Source organism: Barbatula barbatula, assembly GCF_947034865.1.
Source record: "Barbatula barbatula genome assembly, chromosome: 9".
Classification (NCBI taxonomy): Eukaryota; Metazoa; Chordata; class Actinopteri; order Cypriniformes; family Nemacheilidae; genus Barbatula; species Barbatula barbatula.
This window is the reverse complement of record NC_136772.1, coordinates 20,317,569-20,341,704: the sequence shown is the minus strand read 5'-3', so window position 1 is coordinate 20,341,704 and position 24,136 is coordinate 20,317,569. Positions and strand designations below refer to the sequence as shown.

General features: G+C 37.7%; 1 protein-coding gene across 5 annotated transcripts in view; it reads left to right on the top strand.

Moving 5' to 3' along the window:
* Positions 1-1,057: 1,057 nt before the first annotated feature.
* Positions 1,058-24,136, top strand: part of st6gal2a (ST6 beta-galactosamide alpha-2,6-sialyltranferase 2a) — a 55,670-nt gene continuing 32,591 nt past the window's right edge. The window contains exons 1-3 of one of the 5 annotated variants that reach the window (XM_079464169.1): positions 1,058-1,280; positions 23,574-23,640; positions 23,837-23,891. The gene's annotated coding sequence lies outside the window, so the exon portion shown is untranslated. Of the gene's footprint in view, positions 1,281-9,119; positions 9,208-23,573; positions 23,749-23,836; positions 23,892-24,136 lie in introns of those variants that run through there. The other 4 variants (XM_079464170.1, XM_079464168.1, XM_079464167.1 and 1 more) reach the window with 4 other exon arrangements.

Here is a 24,136-nt window from a genome sequence, read left to right as displayed (position 1 = left end):
ACAATCTTAAAAAAAGGTGCTTCAAAAGGTTATTGGATGTCATAGAAGAACCTTTTGGTTCCATAAAGAACGTTTAACATCAGAAGAACTTTTCTGTTTCACAAGAGGTTCTTAACCAGGGGTAGAGTTTAAGATGTGGAGGGAATGCACAGTTGCACTTAAAGGAGGTGTGACAAAATAACCATTTGTATGAGATTGTACGTGTGTAGATAAAAACTACACCAAAAGATTGTATAACTAGCATGTCATTATATATGTAAGGCTATATTTCAGTGTATCCAGCTGCATTATGTTAACCCCTCTCCCTTTTACTCAAATAGCTGAGGGCAGAAATATTATGTACTGTGTGCAATTGGAGGATGCAATGAAGAAGCATCCTTATACTTCACTAAGCCTAACTCTTGGATAGAAAAATCATACGAGCAAGAATGTTTTATTTTGCTGCATATTAGCAGAAGTTACGCAACGTAAATTTATATTGTAAATAAGTTGTTATATTATTTCAACAGTTACTGTGGATGATTGATTCAAAAAGTCAATCATATCAGTGTTGTTCTGGTCCTGTACTGTATTTTATGCTCTTGGAAAGTCAATCGTCCAATCGTGTAATTGTTAGTAAGTGTGTCCCTTCGTCGAGAATAGCAGTATTGCGGTACATAGCCTACTGAATTAGATGTCAAATGCAAAATCGTCCTGAACCTTCTAAATCACTAGTAAACGTTTACCATTGTGAATAGGCAGACGGGATCTTTTATGTACTAGCTCAACTGAGTTCTGTTTATTTTAACCCCTCCAAAAAAACTTCACATCACCTTAAATCTGCAGCTCAAATCCCCCTGTTCAAAAGTGTTCCTGCATATTACATTGCAGTTAAATATGGTACAAAAATACAGCTGGGCAACGCAAAGCAAGTGACCAACCTCAAAGCAATGCCCCTTGTATTACATGTCGCGTTATTGCGTCGACAGTTTGCTTATCCGAAAGAGCTTCTGAGGTTTGAGCGCCACTAGCTGTCAATCACGCGCCCCCTGTACAAAACTCAGCTCCGCCCCTCCACGCTAAACTCAAGTCATCTGATAAAACAACGATACGAGAGCCGGAGGATTCGTGCTGACATACGACTACACGGTCGTCCTTTACCGCCGGAGCATCACCCCCGTACACGCAACACGCCTACGGAGCTCTCTTTATCAAAACAGCGCGAACATTTGCGGTTATTGGGGATCGAGAAGAACACATTAGTCTCTCGAGCGAACAATGAACGCGGGCTGATTTCTGAGGTAAGCCGCGTTTCCTATCTCGTTATACGGAGACCGTTTGCTATCCTAAAATGAAATCACATTTTCACCATTAACAAACCGAGACGCGTTTGTTTAGTGGTTTGTTTATTTCCTTAAACGGATGAACGATTCGCCGTGGGCTCCACGCTGTATTGTTGCCTCGGTGAATCGGTCCCTCACAACACAATCCGAGACAAAAACATATCGCGCTATCAAATCGTTTGTGCGTTCGCACGGTCTGCTCAGATATGCATGCATTGGTTTATTGCATTCAATTGAATGCGTTTTTATTTTAAAGTGTGTTGAGAACAAGCGCACTGGGTTGAGTTGAGTGCGCGTTTAACCCTGCCCCTCATTCGCTGCCGCTCCATTTGTTATACACAGTAATACAAGTTGCATTAAATACCTTTATTACGACATTGAAGTGACATGCAGTCTACTGGCGTGTACAGTCCCATTACTTGCAAAGGTGAGAAGGCTGACGGGAAAAAACATTTCAGGTGGGTAGCAGGGTTGGAATTTTGAATGTTCTGGATAATAGCTAAACGTTTGGGTACCTATGAGGGTACGATTTCAGGGGAAATTGCGTTTGGAAATGAATGGTTTGTCCACACAGAATAGGCATGTACTGAAAGCTCTTCATTGACTCAACATTGGCCAAATGATGCTCAATTCATCTTGGCGTCTGTAAGGGATGATGTGACACTCTTAAAAACCGAAGGTTCCCAAAAGGTTCCTTAAGAACCCCACACAAACGTTCTGTATTTAAAAGGGTTCCAGAATATTACAAACTAACAGAAATTTTAAGAAAGGTTTTTTGGGGATTCTGTGGCACGTTTAGAAGAACCCATTTAAGGGATATTTCGCTACCAAACCATGTTTTACTTGCCCTAAAGGCAAATGACCGGAACTAAATCTCCCACCAGAGTAGACACTATCCCAATGGCTGAAAATGAATAACGCGCAGCATTTGTCACCGGAACTTACTTCTGCCGGAAGAACAAGACTCTGGTTGACGCGCATTCGAGAGACGACGGAAGCCAGACATCAACGTTAATGGTGCTGTCAGTGTCATTATGGATATTTCTCTTAAAGATCGCGTATCACAGGCAGTTTATGCCAATCTCACATTAATATGGAGTGCCTATAAATTAGTATTGCATATGTGGCATCTTCGTAGAGTATTTGCGCAGATAACCTTGATGGTAAGCGGGTCTCGGTCGTTGGTTGGCCCGTGGGCGGGCTCTCTCTTTCGCCTTGCCGTGCTTTTCCGGTAGAATGGCCGATAAAAGGAATATGATTCGGAAAAAGCTTTCCGAAACAAGTTGGAGTGCTGGGGGAGTGTATCGAGGACCGAAATACAACGTCATACGTCCAATTCTTTTTAAAGAAGTCGACCATGTTAAGCGTGAGAAGCCAGCACGTTTAAAAGCGTAAAGAAGTCAGAATGCATGACATGACATGATCACCGATCTTTAAACAAACGCATCGATTTGTTTCAGAAGACCTTAGTTTAAGACCACGGAGCCGTGTCGAGCAGTTCTTTGATCGATGGATGCACTTTTTGGAGCTTCACCCGTTCACTCCCATTCTATTGCTTGTAAGCAAAATGATACGTGCTATTAAAATTTACCGGATTATTCTTCCATTATTCAGTTTGGATACCTCGAGGGTGAGTTAAACATGGGGAAATTTTGATTTGGTAGTGAAATATCCCTTTAATGGAGTTCAACTTTATATATATTTTATATTTTAAATATTATGAATTATTATATTGTTATGCATTGTAAATAAGTTTAGAGTATTATCGGTGGTTAGAATTGGCATAAATGCTGTGTAAATTTGTGTGTGTGTGGCGCGCAGTCTGTGAATCCAGGCAATTTTCCAGTATGACAAGAACAACAAATGCTGTGACAGACTCAATCCAGATGAATTCAAAAGAACAAGCGGAGCTTTTCTAAAATAGGGAAATGAGTAACAGTGACTATCAAAAACTACAGATGTGCTTCAAAACAATACTGAATCAGAAGATAAAGACCAGACACAAATACTACATTTTGTATAATGCATAAAAATTGCCACACAGTTAAGAATTCTTGAATGTCTGCGCTTTCTATGTTGGTCTGCAAATCTGGTTGCTTGTAAAAAGGAAGTCGGTTAGTCATCACCTTTATTATTCCATGGAATCAGATTGTGAAAAGACACAGTTAATCAGTTAGCCATATATAAACAAGCACTTCTTGTGGGTAGTTAAATGTTAAAATGAAAAGTGTTATGTTAAAAGTGGTTATTATCAGTTTGAATTACCGTGGCTTGACAAACAGACATGCATTAACATGGATTATAGATCTGTAGAGATCCAGGTGCCTGACCATCATTTTATACCAGCTCTTAATGGCCCCTCGGAGGAGGAAAATATGATCCGCATATCAACATTCGATGCTGGAGGATGTTGTTGAAATTTTGTTTTAGAATGTAATATGACACAGACTGCATTATCACATATAGCTTTTACACGTTGACTCTGTGGTTTATTGACCATCACTGCATCTTGCAGTCCTTGATCGATGCTAGTGGATTCAATGGATTCAATGTTTTATAGATTGTAAAAGGGGTCAGTGGAACACAGTTGACTGAGTTCAGTTTCTTTGCTCCTATATGTTATAGGTTTTCTCCCTTTAATCTAACCTGTCACTTTAATGGAAAATTAGTATATATATTTTTTTCTGTGTTTATTGGAATTTTAATTAGCTTTTTTTTACTCGCTCTGCAAATTTGGCGTTACGATGAAAATACATGCGAGTTAATCCACCCATAACAAATGAACAAAATAAATCAAATATTCTATTGACCTTCTCTCAAGCTGTAGTTTTGTGATGCGCTCCAGTCCGGTGCTTTCTCTCTCACCCGCTGTGCTTGTGCAGGGTGCCATGCATATTAAAAAGCTTATTCTCACGTATTTCAAAAGTCAGATCGCTTTGTAAAACAGTTAATAGTTTTAACGAAGTTTATCTTTGGGCATGCTGAGGAGAAACTTGCGTTGATATGCGTGACACTTTGATATGATGCACCCCTAACCCCCATTTTGGGAGATGTGTGGAGTCACCAGAGACTCGCAGTGCTAAGACAAGCGCAAGTATAACGCTGATTCAGCAAACCAACTGCACAGTTAAAAACATTACAATGATGTACGCCACGTTAAAAAATGTAACATACTTGCACGCAAAACAAACAATATTCACCCGAACAGCCATGAAACAGCTAATGCAGCTCCTATTAGCTCTTGTACTGCGACTGATGATGGTTACTAAACTGCGCCTTCCCTGTGGCGTAATGCCGCAACTGCAGTCACAAATGACAGTCCGTTGACAGAATACACAGTGTTTTTGGGAAGACACCCGACATAATTTGGGCGAGAGTCTGAGGTGGCACAAAATTTGACAGAGGCGGCCGCCTCCAATTTTCATTATGCAGGAAAAAACCCTGCACTAAAAGTATGCATCTAATAGAGGATGAAGACCGACGAAGACTTACAGCACACTTAAATGTTAAAATTGGCAAGGCTTGAATGATTTTAGTTCAAACAGCAACATGTGCTGTTCAGGTCTCACCTGCGCTCGCTCCAAACACCAGGGTGATGAAAGCATATGTGACTGGTCATATTACAGCATACGTCAATCCTATTTAAATTTGTGTGTTATTTTATTTGTTATAGGTATTACATGTGTATTCATCTACAAACATACATTAGCTGAACTTTGTCAGTCTGTTTTACGCATCATAATTTTTTAACAAACCACATTATAAATGCATTGTCAGATTTAAGATGAGCCGTGGTCCAAGCGGGTGCCGAACCGTTGATGGAGACTGGTGCGGTTAAATTATTTTATCGAGAAACATTACATCCCTAGACTAAACTCGCCAGTAAATACTTTTTACCCAAAACAGTGCTCATAAATATATATATACTTTTTGCAAACAAGTCAATAAGCAGGCTAAATTACCATACAGGTTGATATCTAAAGGTTTCACTTCGTAATAACTTTTTTTATTATACATTAAGCAAGTGTATTACACATTTTACAAATGCAAGGCATTTTATTTGACGCATTTTTAGAAATGCATTTACATTTAGTCATTCAGCAGATGCTTTTATCCAAGCGACTTACAAATGAGGTACACAATGGAAGCAGTTGGAACAACATAAGGACAACAAAAAGCATTAGTGCAAGAAAACTGGTCTCATATAGCCTACCACAGTATACAGAGCAAAGTTTGTACTTTAAAAAAAAAAGAGTTGAAAAGAGATTGAAGTCAGAACTGATCGGCCAGGTGCTGTCGGAAGAGATGTGTTTTCAGCCGATTCTTTTATTGGCTACAGAATTTACTGATCTTGTAGCAGCGGGCAGATCATTCCACAAATGTGGAACCGATCCGGAGAAGGTGCGTGAGAGCAAATTTTTTTTAACCTTTTTGGGATGGCACCACAAGACGTTGTTCATTTGTAGAGCGAAGGATCTGGCAGGTCCATAAGTCTGCATCAGAATATGAAGATAAGGGGGTGCCTTGTAGCTTGTAGGCTAGGAGCAGAGTCTTGAATTTGATGCGAGCGACTATTGGGAGTCAATGTAACTTCATGAAGAGAAGAGTGATGTGTGCTCTATTCGGTTCATTGAAGACTGCATTCTGGATCGCATATAGAGGTTTTGTTGTGCAAGCAGGAAAACCAGCTAGTAGTGCATTGCAAAAGTCCAGTCTTCAAGGAACAAGAGCCTGGATTATGATTTATGTAGCATGCTCGGATAGGAATTTTCCAAACATTGTAGAGTATGAATCTACAGGACCCGGATGGTGCTGGAAACCTGATCTGTGAAGTTTAGCTGATCATTGATCACCACTCCCAGGTTTCTGGCCATTCTGGAAGATCTGACGGTTGATGAGCCCAGTTGAATGGAGAAGTTTTGATGAATTTTTGTGTTGTCTAGGGGAAGGATGACAGAAGCATATCCAACAACAAGAAATGTCTATGCAGACCTTGGGGACATACTGCACACCTTGCAGGAAATACCCTGTTATCATTCATGTTGATTTATAGATTAGCAAAGTTATAAATATATAGTTGTTGCACAAAATATATGGTTGCAAATGCAAATATGGTTGCATTATTTTAAGTTGTGTGATTTAATGGGTGTGGTCATGCATTTTAGTTCGAGGTTGTTCATGCACAAGCTCTTGCAACCTGCTGCCTCGATGTTCCTGTTTTTGATGTACACACTGCTTCCGGTTGTTTTTTGTATTTCTGTACACATTAGTCACTGTTTCTAGGAACATAAGATTTGATATGCTAATTCTGTTATGTATTCCTATTAGCTCTTGTGCTGCGACTCTGCCTCCTCACCATATAAGAATTTCTAATATTTTCTGTTGTGTTGTTAATATAAAGTGACTTCGAACTCGCCTGCTTTGATGTGAGCTGAGGTGTTTATGTGGTCAATGTGAGCTTGAATCTTACTTTTTTTTTTTTTTTTTTTTTTGCTGTTCGCCTATACATAACAAAAAGGTCATGAAAATGAAAGAATGGAAAGATAATCTATTATTCTTGAATTTTACTTGAACTAAAAAGTGAGGTTTTTATTATACGAACACTAAAAAGGCTTTAATTCCTGATTTCTTTATATGTTTATTAACTCAAGAAGAAAATGCCATTTCCAATCTGGATCAACATTGTCCTCGCCTTTTCTGAATGAGTTATGACAGATATAAATATCTTTGTGAATCTGCCATGTGCTGGCTTGTTGACAGTGTTCGCTGTGCAGAGACCTTGCTGCTCGCAGGAATCTCTTAGTAGGGGTGGGCCCTGCTGTGAGCCGAAGTAGAAGGATTCTTTGATATGCAGAAAAGTCATTTGTAGGGGTGTGACGAGATTTCCTGGTACGAGATCTCGCAAGATCCGATTGGTCTCGTGAGAACACAATATCCTCACGCAATTGGTATGATGGAGTTCCTGCCATTCAGTTGAGTTTCTGACAAAACATTTTTCTGTGTGTAAGTATTGTTTATTACGGCATAACATAATTTATTAAAAAAGAAGTTTTTTTTTGCATTTTGTGTTTTTAAGGTGAATAAGGGACTTATTTTGCCCTATACATTTCGTCATTGAAGATTTCTTAAAAAAGGTTAAAATTCTTATGTCTTGCCTCGTGGGATAAATTTCTCATCACACCCCTAGTCATTTGTCATAGAGAGCTGCTGAGGAGGTTTGGCTTTCCTGGTACATTTTGTGGCTCGATTGTTACGACACAAGCTCTTATTTCCGTTAGCTCTATATTGCAGTTAGATCTTACTCTTTAGCCTTTGGAAATACCTCTATCAAAAAAGATTTAGCCTACGTGTCTTCTACGTATATAGTTTCATTCTTCTTAAATTTAATAGAAATTCTGACAAAGAGTTAGTGGCTGCCCTTTGGATAAAGCTAGTGAATATTGAATAGTGAATATTTCTTTATTATGTTTGTTTCAAATAAGTGGTCTGGTTTAAGATTTGTTTATGAGATGAATAATTTATTTATTTTAACTAAATAATTATTTGTGATATTTAAAATATTTTGGTCTCAGAGGTAATGGCCTCTGCATATAGTCTCATGTTCTAAAATGTAAGAGAAAACCCTCATTTCTATGTAAATCATTCTTTATAATGTAAAGAGCATTTTGTGAAATTGTCTTGATTTCTTCAATATCGTCAATGTTCAGGAAGCTCTCTAACAATATATTTTGTGAAAAAAAAAAAAAAATCAGTAGCACGATTCGTTTCAGTAAAAATGAACTTAAAATCATTTATTTTAATTAGAGACGCACCAATATATCGGCCAATAATCTGCATCAATCTATAAAAGCAATTATTCACACTATTGGCAAATGCTTTAAAAATAGCTGTCAGACAGAAGATTATAGGAAAATGCAATTCATTTGTGGTCTGTATATAGAAAATGTTAAGAAACATCACCAGTTCGATGTTCATAATTAATAGTTATTATACTGTATGACGTTAAGAAATGTCCATTTAATTTTCTTGAAGATATCCCCTTGAATAATCCCTCAACTAGTTTTCAGTGGATAAATGTAGTATCTGCACATCTCTTATTTCAATATTTTAAATTAAAGGTTAAAAAGTCCTCCAGAAGGGTCAAAGGGGTGCCCTGTGTTAGTTATAATCTGTTATGGCCAGTGCCATCATCTTTACAGTTTCATACAGCAGCTTGAGTGAGAATATTATTATCAGACATTTCCATAGCACATTGGGCGCAGTTGCTGAAAAGAGATTACTTTCCAGTCTACACTCTGTCCTACAGAACGAATACCATCCTATACTTTGCACACAGCTCAGACAAAGGACCCCATTCAATGACAAACTGATTGCGTGATGCACGAAAACAGACAGGAAGTATTTTGTACCAGCAGGCATTGGGTTGTCCAATAATGTCTTGAGCTAAATATGCGAAACTCGGTCGGACTATCACTTTTTTTGCTGTTCACACCTTAATGTAAAACGTTGTACAGTTACAGTACATTGTTCACCACAATGTAAATGTTTGTTTGATGGATATATCCATTTTGACATCCTATTAGATTGGCATCGGACAATGGCTACAGTAAAACATTGTGATGGACGATAACATTTGGCATGACGATGTGAAGCAACTTTGAATTATTATTGAAATGCTATATATATATATATGTATATATGTATGTGTGTGTGTGACAATTGGCCTCTGTTCATAAGAACAGTTGGGATGCTGTCTGTGCACTCCTATTTCAATACTGAACGTCATCCTTTGCCCAGGTACACAGCAGGGTTCCGGATCACTGTTCTCAAGGTCAAAGTTCATTCATGTTTCCTGTGGAACAGATGGAGCCTGGTATGAGTACAGGTATGTGTGTAGACCTGTGACTCCCTGCTTCCCACCTGAATAAGCTCTGCTCTCTGAAAATTAAAAGCAAGGTTAGAAAACCGCCTCAGGGTAATCTTATTAATGTTTTGCTGGGATGAATCTTTTCGTTTTAGGTTATTATTAAATGACAGTAAGCATGATGTTAGAACTATGATTTATTTGAGTATATGCAGCTTTGTTTAATATCAGAGTTAATATAATTTTGTTGTTGCAAAAAAGGTGAGTAGGGATAGGTGTGTTGGTCATTCTTAAACTGAGAATTCTAAGAAGAGATTCCATGATGATCAACTAAACGCTGGATTCTTAGTTATGTGAGGTTCACAACATAGACCGGTTTACAGACCGGGTATTATGAGTTTGTTACTGTAGTGGTATTTGCCACAAACCTAAATATGGCGGCACAAAACAAAATGTGATTTGGTGATTAGGAATGGTTCCCAGACCTTTAGTATGATCATTTGACTTGAGCAGAGATTTAGGCAAACGTTACAGTCATTCTTCTTATCCTCTACAATTTTGTAATTGTATTCAATTGGGCTTTGATGGTGGCTGTGACAACCGCACCACTGTGACAAATATAAGGTTGTATAAGATAAGGATTGGTATTTGTGCCTTTCAGTTGTGAATGTTTTTAGTTAAAAGATTTTGCATTAACACGGATAGGATTGGCATACGTTACCGTTGGTGACTTCGAGTGCAGGTTTTGCAATGGATCTTGTTGTGATATGAACAGCTTATTAAATTCAAAACCAGCTAGTTGGTGCGCAGGTTGCCGCGGTTGCGGAGAGACATCTATTCATTTGCGCTCTGAGCAAATCTTCTGAACCTGCATTTAGCGCAGCTGTACACATCTTAATCTGGCCAATGTCAACGTGTTAGTTTCCCATCAACGAGTAGTAAAAAGTAGTATTTTTATGGCAATCTGAATAGGAAAGCCAAGTTAGGTTTTTTCTGTTTGTTTCAAATGGAATTGTCAAAAGAGCTTTTTTATTTCATATTTAACATATGTTATTTAAGTTTTCATTATTCTTTTTAGGGATGCACCGAATATTCGGCGACCGAAAACGTTTTCGGCCCGAAAGACTTTTATCACCGAAACAATACGGCCGAAATGATGTGTTGACGCAAACAGAGACAGCGACCTGCACGTGCTTGTCTGAAGCGACAAGTCTGCGGTGTGGACGTATTTCAGTAAATCTCGTATTTACCTTTTATAGAGTGTTCACACCAAATGCTTTAAATGGACGCTTGTACACTTTGTGTTTACTCGCATCATTTACGTGTGAAATTCGCGAATTCGCGTCATGGGAGGTCCTGATTGGTTAATGCGGCGCAAATTTTCAAGGGTAGGTCATCGCGATCCGGGCCGCGATGTATGCGGAGAACCATCCGCGTGCAGACGGAGAAGCGCAAAGCGCAGAAGGAGATCATAGCGGAGAAAAAAGACTCGTCTCTCTGCACCAGATGAGGGACATGCACCCTCGTTGTCTGATATGTTCAGTGAAATCCTGCAAGAAAATGCCTCAAATAATAAGAAGTCTATTCTGTTCTTAGGCTTCTATTTATGTGACTATAAGATTGTAGCCATATTTCTGCTAGATATATTTTTTTGATAAAAATGTTTATGCACTGGCCCTATTTAAATACACTAGCTCAAATCTTTCTAAAATGTCATGCAGATGACAAGCTCAACCGCTCAACCGCTAGATGGTTATCTGTATGAAGTCCCCAGAAGTGCTGTACATTATTATTTAATGAGTAGGGTCAAGTTAAACATTTAAGTTTGAATTTTATTTTATACTGTGCATTGTTGCAATGTGCTAAATAAATATTTGCATAATTTATAATTGATTTATTCTTTGAAACTTTACTAAAATCAAGCCATTGCAATTGCATAAATTAATATTAAAGTTAGTACAAGGTCATAGCTATAAATTCCATGGTACTAATAATTCGCATAATTTATTTCTGTATTTCGGTTTTCGGCCTTGGTTTGCTCTTTTTCGGTTTTCGATTTCGGCCAAGAATTTTCATTTCGGTGCATCCCTATTACTTTTGTTTATTTAAATGTTACTGCTGTGTACCATTTCACGGATGGGTTTTGCGCATTACAAATGGACATTTGCGCATGGACATCGACATTTGTGCATTAAACATCATCCTCATTTATTTCAGATATCTTATTTCAAAAGATATTTTAATAAGGTTTATCGTCATGTGGTTGCTACACGCAAATATAATATAAATATTATTTCAATAAATCATATAAACTTGGACTAATTTTTCCATTACCACCGCGGTGGTAAAAAACTGCCTTATTATTCAACACCTTTAAATTCTTAAATCATCTGTGATTTGCTTGTGATTTTGTATGCAGAATAATTTCTTTTCTGATTGAACTTAAGTGACATTGGCAGTGCTCCGATGATCTCATCTTAAAAATAATTAATGTGTTTGATGTGCTCTTAGGTGCTTTGCCCCTGTTTCTGCCTTTGTTATTTGCAAATGAATTGCAAAAGATCGGTTCATTTAAAGTGTCACGTAATTATTCTGCTTTCATGATTTATTATTGCTGTGAGCTGCAACTGTACAGTGTACAGCATTTTTGGTGGATCAGTTATTAAACTGAATCTTAATTAGGATCTTTGGGTGCAGCTGAGCATGTGAAGCTGTAAATTTAGCCGGGAACCCAAAGATTGCCAAAGGGTCGACGATTTTCAGTTGTTGTGTTCTGACATGATCCGGAGATGTTTGCTTTCTTGCCTCCTGGATAGTTGCTGTGCATCATTCTGATGACTGCCCTTATGGAGGACTGGCTTTTGAAGCTGTGTGTGTGTGTGTGTGTGTGTGTGTGTGTGTGTGTGTGTGTGTGTGTGTGTGACTGACAGCTTGTGAGATGGTTGGAATGAGGACTAAATCAACCGCCTGTAGGGAGAAGACAATACCTTGCGATGAGCGCTAGCTCAGCACACGCACACGCGCACACACACACGCACGCACGCACGCACGCACACACACACACAAACAGTGTGATGTTAAAATATTAAATTAATTCAATCAAACAGAAAAGTTGATTAAAATCTAATTCAAGCTTTTATATTTTTTATAAATATCGATAGTGAATTCATAAAAACAATCTGTCAATATGAATGTGTACGGAACAGGTAGTTACTACCGCATTTTGCAAGTTGAAACTATGGCAAGTTAACGTGTTGACCGCAGCAGTAAAGAAACATGAATCCCAAGAGTTTAACCTCTTTAGTAAATAGTTTTCCGGTAAAGATTGGTTATGTTTTGAGCTAAATTACGGTTAAGAGAGGACGCTCTGTTTTGTTTGTCATCTTTGGCTTCTTCACAAAGTGCTCTCGCAGTGTTGCCATGTTCTTTTGTTAATACATTTTTGTGTTTGGTCATTGTTCACCAATAAAGCTATGGGTGTGGCGTTTGTTTAGTATAATCAAATATGTAGGTGTTTTCGTTTTTAAAATACGTGACATGATAAACACTTGTCACATGATTTTCTTGCACTGCTCAAACAGAAAAGGCGCACTCATAGTTAATAACGAATTAAACATGCATTAGAGATGAGTTGTTCAGTTCCTTACACACTGCGTGGCATTTCTGTAAATGTGGTTGTCTTTACCTGTTTGATTCGGGAGTTAATTTGGTAATGGAATGCGGTTTTCACTCCTGAAAATTTAGTGTTTTGTGTACAGAACAGGATTAAGCACTAAAAGGTGAAGAGACATCCGAATTTAGATGCAGTGTGTACGTGGCCGATGTTCGCCATATCATACTTGATTCAACAAATGTGCTTACATCTCTCATTATTCGCATTCTTTCTCGAAAGTCAAAAACCACCTGAAGCGATGGAGTGTTAAAACATTTGCAAACATTTTTTTCCGCCTTTAATGTGATGCTTAAAAATGTGCATAAAAACAGGATAATGGAAACACCGCTAATGTCAGCTGACTAATGTTTTTTTTTCAGAGTAGAATGGCTTTGCTTGGTTTGCATCTGACATTTGCACCTGCAAGACAACGGGGAAATCCCCCGATTGAATCGTTATATTGTCCTCCACAATAAACGAAAATAATTTCCACCGAAGCACTGTCTTTTCTCAGGGTGGGCTCGACGAGCTTTGTATGTTACTTATAACTTTTACCTTGATGTCACTATTATACGGAATATTACAGCACTTCTTCTGTAGATATTCAACATAAAGCTCAAAGGCAAAGACCTTATTTATGTGTCGTCATGATTCAGTCCTCATCTAAAATAGTGTTGAAACCGGATCTCTCTCGCTCTCATGCAAGCTAAAAGAAGGCTGGGAGATCTGAAGGCTTCACAGCTGTCCATATCTGCTGTGTTTAAAGCCCTTTGACTCAACTTCTCAGGGGTCCTGTCCCTGCCCCTCTTTTTCCCAGAGCTTGTTGGGTTACGCTGAGCCATTTGTGTATGGTGTGGAGTGAGCGAGTTTGTCGAGAAGAATCCAACGACACCGCCACTTAAATGGTTCAATCCATGTTGTCAACGCACCTGCAAGACGCATGTTGAAAACCATTAACGCTAGTGAGTGGTTCTTTCAGTAATCAAGTTGTTTTCAATCTCATTTTATGGTGTTGAATTACGCAGAACAAGAATCATGCTCTGTTGGAGTGTTCTTGAGTGACCGCGTTTGCAATTATAAGTTGCCTCTCATGTTGCACCCGGGCCCTGGAAGATGGAACAGGGCCACGCACTAAGATTTTCAATTACGGAGTATCAAGACGACCGTGATTGCGCTCATCATCATCCTGGTTCTCTACACTTAGGTGGTGACTCAAACAAGAAAAAAGACGAACCCTCACCTCGGTTTTATTTAGGCATGTGCTGCCAAATTGATTTCTTTCCTATCACTTTACTCGTTTTCCACCAGGCTATTGAATAGCTCAGGCATTCGGATCATTTCAACTCTAATTTGAAGGCGCTCGCATTTCCGCCGTCATAAACTGCAGACAGATCAATATGTGGTATGAATTACTGCTCTCTAATGAAAGTGTTACTGTTATAGTGGGGCGTGAGATGTCCGCAGTGATGTCCCGCTCGAGTCGTTTGTTGCACTCATATCTTTGAAATGTTTCCAACATTCGAATGCAGGGAAATTCAGTTTTAACCAGTTTAACGGCTTCTTCATTGTATTGCATGTCAATGCCGTCATCCGTGTTGTCCTCTTTTTCTGCTTTTACAGTAAATAGAAATCATTGGCATATGACATTGTGACACAAGACACAAGTATTGTGATTTGCACAGGCAAAGTTAACTTCCATTCTGTTATAATCAAACTACTTTTTATATTTAATTAGTATTCATATTAACTGATGTTAATATTTGATTGTATATGTATTGTATTTAATAAAATAAAATGTAATGCTTTATTAGAAATTTTAATATATCCAGACTGCTGGAAAATGGCCTTTGTAGCTGATCTGGCATAAAAAAATAAATAAATCATCAATATTTCTTTATATATTCTAACCAACCATGGGTTTAAACAACCAGCTTTTCTAAAGGACACGTAAACTATTCCAAGGCAGATTTTTCTTGAAATTATATTTAAAAATGTATTTAGTATACAAAACGTTCGCGTTGTTTCTGTCTGAAGATAAGGAGCAGAGAATGCTGAAAGTGAATTGTTGACGGTAAAACTTTGGACTGTCATATTTACCATGAATTTGCCCTCAAGGTGCAAAGTTAGTTAATCCCCCATAAGAGTAATTTACAGAGCCCTGTTTGCTGTGCACTACAGAAAAGTGTTTTGTGTCCACTATTACTGCCGACTAACTTGAAAAACATGGAAAACATTTATTAAGTTTGAAAATAGCTGGTAAATAAAAAAAGTGTTTGTATTATTAATAATGCATTAAAATTGGAGTACGGGGTGTAAACATAGCTCTACTATTCATTTTAATGTTTATTCATGCGAGTTTTCTATGGCAGTCATTAAGTGATACTTGGAACAACTAATTTGTTAAATCTGGTACTTGATCTGAAAAGTTTGAGAACCGCTGATGTAGATCGTATGATTGTGTTTACATATGGTTAAAGTGTAATCGCAATAATGCCAAAATCATTGCATTATGAGGGTGCATGTAAACGTAGCCATTTGCTCATTTGCTCAAGTTTAAAGTTAAAACGGTTAAAAATGTTTCATTCATTCCACTTTACACGACTCTAATATAGTACATTGGGTAAAAAGACAAGACTCTCATAATTTTATGTTAAAGTCATACATGTTAAATAGGTATTGCTCGTTTTCTGTTTATGGTAATTCATACATAAAGCTTGAGAGCATGCTGTTATTAAAGCAAAGGAGAGCAACGCAACTATGAACAAATTATATGCTTTTCACTCAAATTGCTATGCTGATGATATCATTTGCAATGAAGTGTCTTAAATTAGAATTAGAAGTAGAAGAATTGGCATTAGTGATCTTTTCGACCCTTCATGTTTCCATTCGTTTTACTTAGGTTTGATAATTTCTTATCATTATTTTGTGCATAATGTTGTGTTTCTGTCTTAATTATAGTTTAGAAAAAATTTAAGATAAATCTTAATCTCTAGACATCAAATACATTCAGTGGAGGGACAAAGGGTCTCCTGCATCTCTGATCTATATCTCCTGAGGAAAAGACTGGATTTGTCCTGAGACAAATGTCTCGGTTTTAAAAGAGATCTCCATAGTGCCACAAACTAGTCTCAGATTTACCAAGACTGCAATCAATAATTATAATTTTGGAAAAATTATAATTATTTCTCACCAACTGTATTGACGTTAGGGCTATCAAACGATTAATCATGATTAATCGCATCTAGAATACAAGTTTGTGTTTACATAATATACTGTGTACTGCTTATAGACATTCTGGATTTATAAACACATACATGTATACATGTTTAGGAAATGTTAAATGTATTTATTAATACAAAATGTCATTCAGTGCAACAATCTTGTCAGGGATATTTACTACAAAAATCTATTTGACATATTAAAAAGAATAATTACTTTTCACCCCAAATGCTAATTAGTTGTAATTTTTTAAAGTTTTCCACTATCCTAGGTTTTGCCCATTTGTCAATATTAATATTTTACTCATTAAAAGCACAATAAAATGTAATGTGCTCCCTTATTCTTTCTTAGTCAAGATAAAAATGCGTATGCTGATTTATGTAAATAAATATTGTGTTACACTGAATGTCGATGTAACATTATTTCAACCAAATTATGTAATTTTATTCACCAAATACTTTTACTAACATTTAATGTGCTTTCTATGGACAAAAAATTATTTTAGTAAATTTATTTTAATGGGGACATCTTAATGGGGTCATATGGCTTGTATAAGTATTTCTCTTTGTCTTTGGTGTGTTATAAGTTGCCCATGCCCATTAGACACGTAAAATTGCAAAAATTATTTAAATTCTAAATCTATCTAAAAGCGAATGCTCACCCAGACCTGCCTGGTGTAACGCAAGTAAGGTGGGCGTGTCAGACCAGTTGCTTTGGAACCATAAAAACACTATTATGTCGTAATGATAGGCAGTTATTCTTACCTTACTTCTTGACTGACTCGCAAATGATTCGTTCCGTGATTCATCCGTCTAATCCATCTATCCGCGAGCCTAGTATCATGTGATTGATGTAGTCTGTTGTGATTGGGCAAACGCGTTTATCATTTGTCGCAAATAGAACGCCTATCATCATTACTGGATTACGGTTTACAGGTGGTTGGATATTATATACAGTGTATAGAAACAGTTTGAGGCCGAGTCTGACAAAGAAACATTCCAAGGCGCTCATCAACAAGAAACTAGTTACACCTTATATCTATATAAGGACACTTGGACGAACGAGCAATGGTGTTTGGGGGAGGAGAGTGAAGTTTTTGCAGCAATGCTAACAAAACGTAGGCGGGGACTATTTCTAGTGACCTAGATGATGGTCTCGGACTAGGTCGTGTATCGTTTGCATGACTCGCAGTCCTTTTTACAGCCAATAACTTTGTTATTCATTTACCATTGGACGTGCAACTTGGCAGAATACTTTCTTTCAAACACGGCAACATAACACATTGCCATGAAATGTCATTTTCATGATTTAATGTTACTTACTCTTTAACTATCGTCTCGTTTGTTTTTATTTTTTTTAAAGCAATTGATAAAGCAGTTGATACTTAAATGAAACACAACTGAGAACTGATCTATGAAGGCGCTATATTTTTGTTCCTATGGGTAGAATCTCATTGCGTTTATTTGTATTGATAACTGTAGAAGCTGATAAAACCTGCACTATAAGGGACTTCTGTCCTGTTCTAATTTTGTCCCTGAAACTTTCTTGCCTCAATATGGGGTGTTCTCAAGAGCCCAGAAAAAGATTAATTTCTGTGAGGTTTCTGTGCATCTGACATGTTGTGCATTTTTTGCGTGGCGGATCTGATTCTAGTTTTTTTGATGTAACATCTGTTTTTTTTGCTCCATTTAGGTTATTTGAAGCTATTAAGTCACATTTATGCACACAGTCTGGCATTTACAGACCCCTTTTAACCTTGACTTAGCAAGGGTTGTGGGAGGGTTGGCGTGTCGGGTTATGAATATTTCAGGCGTGTTTTAAAAATATGGTTGCCTCTGGGAACTTAATATTTTAGGGTGTACAAACAGCACAGAAGAAACCGTAAGTGTGTTGCACTTCATAAAGTGTGTCATCATGTGTCATACTTCTCGATTGCATGTGCGTGCCTACATTTGTGGTAAGTATTAGCCAAGCATAGTTGGTAAAATAGCTTTGAATCCGATTTTATGAAAAAAAATGTCCGTAATATTGATAAACACCTCTGATAAATGAATATGTGTCGAAGAAATGAAATGACAAAGTAAATAGAAAAGGACATCTTAACCACATTCTACTTTGAACATTTGCTAAAGTGTCAAAAGATGAGTCATGCAAGACAGTGGCCAGTATTGTCATTCATTTTTGTCGGTGTTGTGCAACAGTATTATCTCCCTATTATGCACGTTGTGCTTGTGGGTAGAATTCAATGCCTGTAAATAGGTACTGTAAATAGGACTTCTCATAAAGTAGCCGTGTCCAAATGAGATCCATTACATTGTAAATACGCAAGCCAACTCATGAAGGACCGCAGTCAAAATTAGATCCATTACATTTCATCTGGATGCTCATTTCTCAAGGTCGACGTCCAGGTATTGCCGTTATATTATCTGATTGCTCGTAGCCTCATACCTTCAGAGAGCGTTTTCTAATTACCTTCTGAAAGCAAATAGGATGTTTATGCCCCTGGCAGCCCATAACCCTCATCTCCTGCGCTGATTCCATCTCTGAAAAAGTCTGCAGGCCCGGCTCGCAGATTAGCTATTCAAATGGATGCGTCACAGTTCTGACAAAATGGATGAAGAGCAATTTTCTCGCAAATGGACTCTGAAGCGATGCACAGGCTTTGAGCACAGGTGTAAATATATGATTCAACACCTTACTTGATAGCTGTGTAGCGTTTGCCAAAACAAGAGATGTATATTTCCTCCTCAGAGCTTCTATTATTCCGTCAGATTAGTGTTGATTATATAGTTAAACGTTCAGAGGCGCATCAGAGAGGAATGGATGAATAATGGATGCGAATGAATGGGGATTGTTGCTAAGGGAGGTGTGAATTCAACCATACATTTTACCAGCTGGCATCTTTCCATCATTTCAAACGAACACTTCAACAGATTTTCTCTCTTCCTCTTCTGTGAAATGCAAAAGCTCATAAGCATGTGCCTGACTGTCACACTGCAGAATAACAATACTAGTCAGATTTCACTGCTCAACATACCAATTTCGATTACACAACATTTTGTTGAATACAGATGTTTCAGTTTCAGTTCAAATGTATGTTAGATCACACCATGCCAGGTGTATATGGCTACCTTTCTTCACTAGAACACAAATTAATATTTGTATTAAAAATGGCTAATTATTTTTACTAAACAGTAATAAACAGCTGTGTGTTTTCTTCCTTTTGTCAAGTCTGTAAGGCTACATTTACACTGCATGGGATTTGTGTGTGAGTTCTGAAATAGGTGTCAGTCGATTTGGTACGTGTGTGGTATCTGACTAACAATGTACTTCGGATTATCAGTATGTAAAGTGATATCTTTATTTATTTTTAGTGTTAATTTGCTACCGGCGCTTTTGACATCACCAATGCCCCCACACTGGTGCTTTAGAGACCATCAACACCTTTTTTCCCCTTTGTCTGTCCCTCCGCCGTTCTTTTCAGGGACGTGGTGCAGATGGTGGCTTTATATCTGGTTGCTGGTTTAATCTGCCTTGGTTTATTTAAAAAAAATTCCCAGCTGGATGGCAAATTTGTAAGGCTCACGTCCATGTGTGATGTGCTGAACGGTTGCAAGATCACAGGTGACCGAAAGATGAAGCTGGACCGGGCAATCAGAAACAGACCTTTAGAGATGCTGAAGCTGAGCTTTTGAATCCTACTGGGCTCGTGTAAAAATGTCTGGCAATGGATTGGTTTACTGGAGTACATTAGCAATGTAGATGAAGGGTTCAGGTTAATGGATTCAGCGTGCGGAAGCTAGCATGTGTTTGCTCATCAATCTGCTCACTCCATTTTCCTCATACATGCCAATGTCAAATGACCTCGGAGCCGTTTTCCTCACATCGCTGCACTGCGGCGGGGTGTCTTTCACAGGGCACTGCCCGATCATCCATAATGGGCAGAGGTGTAAATGCGAAACGGGGTCATCCAGAGACTGACTGGATTGAGACCAGCACTCTCAAGGTTGTCTGCTCAAAAATCTCTCGCTTATCTTTCATGTGCTCAGTTCTGCTTCTCGTCTTGTATATTGATGGCCCTCCACAAGGACAGAACAAGCCTCGGGTGCAAACGTTTGTCTTTGGTGAAATTGATGAAACGATTGTGGGTCAGCATGGCAGAAAAAACCTTTCACACAGACCCACCAAGAGCATTGAGGTTTAGCGTTGATATACTGCTTGCTCCTGTAGAAGTCGCTAGTCGGTATAAATTTAATTTTAGAAACAAAATTGTGATTATTGGCTGAAATCCTGGTGAACTAAACTACACTACCATTATTTTGTAGCAAGCTCCACAGATCACATGATTTGTTGTGGCCACAGAAATCGCTGTGAAAGGTAACACCCACTCCCATGAAACATTGTAAATGTAATTGATTTAAACTTCTTAAATATTTAGCAATAAAATGAAATTATGTTAAACTATAGTGCAGGTTATCTGCTACTTAGAAACGTGATGTTCATTTGTCTAAAGTTACTAAGAAATAGGAATTTCTCTGGATTTGCACATTCTTGGGAACATTTGGGATATTGTAAGTACGCAACTGCATGAAATATATTGCACTGTGCAAGTGATTTTTGGATATTTCATATCAAAATTCTTCCATATTTTAGTGTATCTCTGTGGCAGAATTTCAGCACCACATACTGATTTGGCGTCTGTACTAAATGGTTTTGAGCCAGTTTAGCGGTTTTATGTGTGCGCAGACATTACTTAAGATTACACCGTGAAAAGGAAAAGAAGATCGAATAGGCCTCAAACCTGCAGGCTTTTTCAATGCGGTAGAATCCGAACTTTTTTGAAAACTCCCTCTCCATGTAAACGAACACAATGTACGCCAAACTAAAATAATTCAGGTAACCCTAAAATACATTTCTACCAAAGATGGTTGCTGTCATTTTAGTTATTACACTGATTTATTTTCAAATGCTTGTTTTTTCTAATAAGGTTGGTTTTAGTCAAGTTATAATATGATTTTTTTTATAATAATTTTATCTCTTAAATTGTGTACGGATATAAGATATGCTGAATTGGTAAAAAAAAGTTTTCATTTTGTTCTGTACACTGTTGGCACTAAGCAAACTGACACTCAAAAATGGCTTTATGCTTCTGGCTAAATGAATAATAAATGAGACGTGGCGTGTAAGTCCTATCTGTCTCCTTCTCTGCGTCGCTCCGGTTACGTTCTTCTCTCAATGCACACATCTCTTTCAGTTTCCGTTAGCCCCTACACGGACTAATCGGGGCTTTTTTGTAAGTTTATGCTCTTAAAATGTGAGTGTCTTTGTAGATTGCATCCCAGCTCAGAGGAAGGAAATGTTTATGACCGTTCATGTTCTTGTGGTTGTCTGCTGTCAGCAATAAGATACGGACTGATATTGTTAAACCGTAATGCCGGGTCTTAACCAAAGTGTTTCTTTTTTTCTTGAGGTCAGCATAGTTTTTCAGTTGTTTGCAATGGATGAACAGAAACTGGCATTTTAGTCTACGCTCAACGGTGCTTTCACAGCACAAGAGTGCCGGGACAAATACTACACTTTCTAACCGGCACATGCTACTTGTATCCGTGTACAACGATGGAAAATGCAAGTTAACATTTCTGTCTCAAGTGCTGTACCAGACGATTTCCCCAGACTACCCAAATAAAACTATTCTAATCTAAAACTATTTTAAATCGCTTTCCCCCCACATTTTTAAGTAGCCTATTGCATTTGCCAAATGCAGTTTATATTACAAAGTTAAAAATGGCGACTAATCAGAGCTTCCAAATATCATTTATCTCAAATTGTATTTGAAAATATTGGTTTGTGTGTGACCCGTTCTTCATAACAGCTCTGAACATTCTCACTACACACAGATTACAGATCTGTACTTCACCACTCCATCCACAGCTTATTCCAGTCAAAACACAAATTAAAGGCCAATCCAATGTCAGTCAAGCAAGAGTATAATTCACAACTAGATAGGGCTGTGCAAAATTATCGATACAGCTAACTATTGCGATAATTTTTTTCACGATAGTGTATTGATAGTCCAACCTATAGTATCGATACCTTAAATAAGTCATGTTTTGAATGGATTCAAAATGACGTTTCATCGCATAACCATTTTTTCCGTTCCTGTTGATGTCGCTGTGATTCGCTGTCATACGGACAATGTCTCAAAAGTAAGCAGGTGCGAGAAAGCAAATGGCGTAAAGTAGATTCATTCATATAATATCACCAACAAGCTTCCGTATATCTTAGCTCGTGCAAAGAAAATAACAGAGTCGGTGGTGTATTTTATTTGTAAGGCTTTGCGACAGTGTGGTTGAAAACCCCGGCTTCGGGCATATGGTGAACACTAGCTGTGTTATGTGATTCCGATTCGCAGGCACATAACGGACGTAGAAGTACCCGGGATTTACGAAGAGGTAAAAAAATCCCTTAGCTCGGTAGAGCGAGTGACCCTGACTTGCAATGCATCGTATGTTAGGATTACATCACAACCACAGACACGCGCAATGCATGAGACGAGCCATACTGGCATAAACATTGCGGAGTTACTGAAAACTGCACTGGTGGAGTGGGATATAAAAGAGAGTCATACTGACAATTTCAGTTTTATGAATAGATTTTAATGTACTTTGTTTTTTTATTAACAACATACTGCTAGATGACAAATACCTCTTATAAATAGCTTTGTTAATAAAATTGAATGGAATCTTTTGTGTCTGCAGAGTTATCACTATAATGTGATGAACATACCAGAATACCATAGATTGTACACACCAACATGTATTTTTAGCTCACTCTTAATTTGTATTTATTTAAAAAAAATAATTGCAATATATTGAACGTGTGTATCGTATCGAATGTATTGTGATATATTGTATCGGGACCCATCTATCGTGATATGTATCGTATCGTGAGGCCCTTGCCAATACACAGCCCTACAACTAAAGGCAAAATATAATTTGCATAACCATAACTCATAAACTCATATTTAGATAAGGACACCTTGCTATACAGATAAGAATTGTTTCCATTACAAATACCATCATGAACTGTCAGATGTTTACCATTAAAACAATTACAAAATGGGGTCTTTCGTCCTTTTGTGTTTTGGTCTTGAGAGTTTGTAATGGTGTTCTGTTGGTTACCATCCCACCAGTGAGGATATTACCGGAGAACTAGAAAGACCATTATAGTTATAGTATTATAGTTATAGTATTAAAACCAATACAATTCTTATTATAATCTTTAAGTCCATTAGAATTTGTGTTATGCTTTTTCCACCCTCATTACCTTTATTTGGGTATTTGACCTTGCACTGTTGTTTTCTAAATGTCTACGTCTTTTGTAAATCTGCGACAGATATCTGCTTGATTTGCATGTATGGGTAAGCGAGAGTATCAAAGTACAGGAAGAACTTGAATCTGTTGTTTGAAAAGTGTTGCGCTATTTACTTTGTAGTTAGTTTATTTACTTATTTCAGGTCAGTTGGGAGTTGACTGATACGAGAACTTCGCCCACAGCTACAGAAGGGCTTGTAGTGTACTTAGGTGGGTTGTTGAATACACTTAGTTTCTTCTTACAACCAAAACCTTTCAGCCAAATGTACTCATAACAAAACTTCATGTGCTTTGGATTCTTAGAAAGGGTTTCGCATAGTAAGAAGCTTATGAAGCGGCATCACTTGCTTTAATTTTAGTTCAGAAGGCTGTTATCCTATCTAATTGGTGTCTTTTTGTCTTTCAGGGATTGACAAACTCTTTGAGAATAAATTGAGTCAAGCATATATGGAATAGAAAAGGTAAGCGTGTGTTTGGTTTTTGTTTTCGGTTCTGTCACACAGTGAAGAAGTATTTCAGTTTCTGTACACAAAAGAGATGACTGAAAGAACATTATGAAGGCAACCGTATTCGTATCTCAATTGAGATTAGCAGTTAAAGAATCGAAAAACGAGAACTAAGGGTGTTTTGGAGAAAGAGGGGTCTCAAGGGACACATGATTCTCTTATAGGAATGCAAACAGAAAATGTTCTTGTTTTCTAATGAA